This window comes from Octodon degus, unplaced genomic scaffold (genome assembly GCF_000260255.1).
Source record: "Octodon degus isolate 3935 unplaced genomic scaffold, OctDeg1.0 scaffold00143, whole genome shotgun sequence".
Lineage (NCBI taxonomy): Eukaryota > Metazoa > Chordata > Mammalia > Rodentia > Octodontidae > Octodon > Octodon degus.
Window position 1 is genome coordinate 4,862,344 of NW_004524719.1, and position 4,615 is coordinate 4,866,958.

The 4,615-nt window shown below is 41.1% G+C and overlaps 1 pseudogene; it reads left to right on the top strand.

The window, feature by feature from the left end:
* LOC101567551 overlaps nt 1–1,055 on the top strand; it is a 45,479-nt pseudogene extending 44,424 nt beyond the window's left edge.
* Nucleotides 1,056–4,615: the final 3,560 nt, after the last annotated feature.

Sequence of the window (4,615 nt, forward strand, 5' to 3'; positions counted from 1 at the left end):
AGGAGGAAGAGGCTGCAACTTCTGCTTCTCCTCCTCCTCCTCCTCCTCCTCCTCCTCCCAAAAAGGAGACCAAGCCAGAGCCCATAGAAGAAGATCTTCCAGAGAGTAAGAAGCAGGCACTAAAAGAAAAAGAGCTGGGGAATGATGCCTACAAGAAGAAAGATTTTGAAAGCACTAAAGCATTAGGACAGAGCCAAGGAACTGGACCCCACCAACATAACATACTTTACCAATCAAGCAGCAGTATACTTTGAAAAGCGTGACTGTAATAAATGCCAGGAGCTTTGTGAGAAGGCCATCGAAGTGGGGAGAGAAAATTGAAAAGGCTATCAACAGATTGCCAAAGCTTATGCTCCAATGGACAATTCTTACTTCAAAGAGGAAAAGTATAAGGATGCCATCCATTCTACAGTAAGTCTTTGGTAGAAAGCTGAGCTCCAAATGTACTGAAGAAGCACCAGCAGGCAGAGAAAATCCTGAAGGAGCAAGAGCGGCTGGCCTGCACCAACCCTGACCTGGCTTTGGAGGAAAAGAACAGGGGCAGTGAGTGTTTTCAGAGAGAAGACTATCCTCAGGCCGTCAAGCACTATGAAGGACCTACGAGATGCCAAACTGTACAGCGATCGAGCCGCCTGCTATACCAAGTGCCTGGAATTCCAGCTGGCGCTCAAGGACTGGGAAGAGGGCATCCAGCTGGAGCCAACCTTCATCAAGGGTTATACCCAGAACGCCGCTGCGCTGGAGGCCACGAAGGACTGCACGAAGGCCCTGGATGTGTACCGGGAGGCACTGGACCTGGGCCCCAGGTGTAAGGGCTGCACGCGGTTACCAGCGCAGCATGATGGCTCAGCACAACAGGCACGACAACCCTGAGGACGTGAAGCTCCGGGCCATGGCTGACCTTGAGGTGCAGCAGGTAACCAGTGACCCAGCCTCGCGGCTATCCTGGAGCAGGTGCAGAAGGACCCCTAGGGCTCAGCAAACACTGAAAGAACCCTGTAATAGTGCAGAAGGTCCAGGAGCTGATGGATGTGGGTCTGATTGCAATTCGGTGATGACTTGCTCTTCTCTTCCCTTCGTCCTCCTGTGTGGAAAGACGCTGGGCTGGTGGCGAGCAGCACGGCAGAGGGAGAGGGGCGAAAGGAGAGCTGATCTTTATATTTATAGACGCCTCCCGGGAAGACACCGACCCTACAGCCACCACCGCGGACCTCCCAGCACACGATGGGCTCCTCACTGCTGCCCTGCTGTTTTGTGTCTCCTTCCCCCGTGCCCTGGTCCTGTCTCAGCTTCTCTTCCTTGGCTGGTTTTTATTTGGGGCAGTGGGCAATATGGGAAGGGAGGGTCTTCTTCCCAACCTGTGGTCCCAGCTGTCTTCACATTGTTGTTGCCACGTCCCCACCTCCGATAAAACAGGACAGTTGGACATGGTCAAAATAAATGAATGAATGAATGAATGAATGAATGAATAAATAAATAAATGTTGATATTGGGGCTGGTGAGATGTCAAAGAGACATAAGGGCCTGACTGTCAGGTGCAAGGGTTGAATTTGATCCCCAGTACAAAAAAAAAAAAAAAAAAAAGAAAAGAAAAGAAAGAACGAATGAACGAACGAACGAACAAAAGAAAGAAAGAGAGAAAGGAAACTGAAATTATATACTGATTCTTTATTTTCCCATTTTAATGCTATTTTTCATGCTATGTGTAAATACAGGAATATATGTATATTTTCTGAAAGTGTCATTAAACATGTAAGGTGTTACACTGTACTTGTTAAAAATTTTGAGAAATTGGATAATTCCTTATGCTAGATTCAATCCTGATTCATTACATAGAACTAGGAAGGACTTTGCTTATTGCTCAAAATGAATGTACGAGTTCAGTCTTGGTGTTGCCAGAGAAAGGTGCCGAACTTACATAAAATAGCTTGCCTGCATTTTGCCTTCTGCATCTGACAGTGTGACAAAATCCATCACCCAGTAAAACAGAGCAGAAAAGTCTCTAAGTGTATACATCTGCAGATATATAAATCAAACTACAAACTCTACAGCGTTAAGAAAATATGAGTGTCTTTACTCCAGAATGGAATCACCATAAATTCCTTAAATCAATAGCTCAGTGAACCTGAAGAACAATTTTCAAGCACTGGCACATACATACCCTAGTTTATTCAGTGTGCTAAAATTTTGTCTACAGAAGAACTGGGCTCAGTTGTTAAAATAAAAGTGCCTTTACCTTATGATCTGCTGAAGACCCTTTCAAACATCAAGATTTCAGAATATCTCTCCTACCCTGTTAATATTTATGGACATGCTAGGCACTTAATAATTTGGCAAGAAACATAATTTTGATAAAAGATGTCAAAGCTTTAAATGAAATGCTCAAAGATAGGCAAATATAACTAATGTACATAGAATTTTGTATACTGCACAGTAGAAAAATTCAATAAGCTCTATAAATATCACTACTATAATATTTTGGGTATAATAAATTTAAATATCACTACTATAATACTTTGGGTATAATAAATCTATATTCCAAAATCTGAAGTACAGACACTTCAGAAAGTGTACAGATTTATACACTTTCTAGAATTCAATCTATTCAAAGCTCCTAGAAGCCAGTTATCCTTTTATGGAGCATGTACCAGAAGCTGAACTCAGGACCTCAGGCTTGCCAGGCAGGTGCTGTGCCACAGAGCTAAGAGACCACCTCTGTATTTTTGTTTTTTAAAACCAAGAATCAACCTCATGACCTTGCACTTGCTAGGCAAGCACTGTGCTGCTGAGCTATACTTCTGGCCTCAGTTACCTTTCCAAGCCATTTACAGTTGTAACTCCAAAGAGGTATCTTATTGTCTGGCTAAAATAGCATTATCTCAATAAGAAAAGACCTCCTGTGGAAAACAATCTAAATTTTGTGAACTTTTAAAGTAAAGAAAGTATTGAACATTTTACTGTTACATTGATTTATTTACATGAAATTAGTTCACATCCATAGGTAATTAAAGAATCTGTCCTCCTAATAGATTTCTTATGCTCATCAATATTGCCTGCAACACAGAAAAAAAATGCTATCACTAATTTGTCATTCTATATATTAAACAGTAAACTTATTATCTGCCATCAATTTAACTTGAGAAAAAAATTCATAGCCATACCTAGTATCATTCATAGAGATGTTCTATAAATACAGTTTTTCATAAAAATGCAACGAAGGAATTCATACCAGCTTCTTTTCCTACTGCTTCCAAACTGTAATGAATTCTTTATTATCTTTCATTTATTCCACGTAGGTTTATTCTTGCTGATAACATGATCTATTGTTCTCTGAGCCATGGGGAGATTGCCATCCCTTAAACAGACAGCACTTATTGGAAATTAAACCTCTACTAATGTATTATAATTATTACTTGAGGGGACTATGCCGTTCCAGCAGGGAGCCCCAGCCAATGCGGCGGTGGTAACATTTCTTCCAGGGAGCTGTTACTATTTCTTCTATGCTGAAATCCCACATAATGGATCTTGCCTGAGGCTGATTAATGATTTCAGAGCTGGAACGGTGATTTGTAGCTAAATCAGTCCTCACTGGAGGAGATTCAGGGTTACTCCAGTCAATACTGTTAAATAAGTGTAAACAGTTACTTCAGTGAACACACATGTAATCTAGTAGGTAAGAAAGAGCAGCAGTAAAAGGAAGTGAATAATGGTAATCTGCTGCCCATGCATTTAATTTACACTTGTAACAGAAGCAGGGAAGAAACACACTGCAGTGTCATCAAACCTGCAGAATTACTTCACCACAACACATTTTTCTGCATTGAAAAACCAATTTCCCAAACAAGTAAAAGCAAATTGAGGTAAGTGCTCAAAATAAATCAGCATCTTTCCTTCCCTCTTTTACTTTATCTCACTTTCCTTGCTATGCTAGAAATTGGACAAATAACCTGGAATGAAACTTGGGCCCAATAGATTTTAGGTAGGGAGAAGGTTTTGCTAAGGAGAATAGCCTGCATGCATACAGAGATGGAATATCCTAGCTGCTGGATGAGCCGTAGGGATTTTGTCTTTGCTCAGAATGATAACAGAACACAGATGTCACAAGGAATAACCTTGAAATCAGTATGACTGAGGTCTCTCCCCAGAATGTTTAGAATTGGCACTTTGTGGTCATTTCACTTAATTCTTCTTTGTTAGTGTGAAGTCAATATCAATAAAAAAAAAAAAAAAAGGCTGCTCTACAACTGTAGGTACGGGCAGTATACACACCTTAACTGCACCTTTGCATACGATGTGTGATTCTCTAACAGTCCTACTTACCCTGTTCCACTGAGTTCTTACCCTTCTGTTACGTATAGTTCAGTTGAGGCCCCTACCTTCTGATGAGCAAAATTAATTGATAAGTAACATCTAAATAATATTGCAAAGGAAGGAAAAAGTGTTGTCAAATGAAAACCTGTGGGTCTGGTCACATTGATTATGAGCACAGCTGCAGAGTGGTGAAGTGACAATAAGAACTGTCATCACTAATCCCAATGACAATGCCAGCAAGATATGGAAGATAGGCTGCCATGTATGCTCAGGATTCGAACCTCTAGAAATATCGGAACTCAGA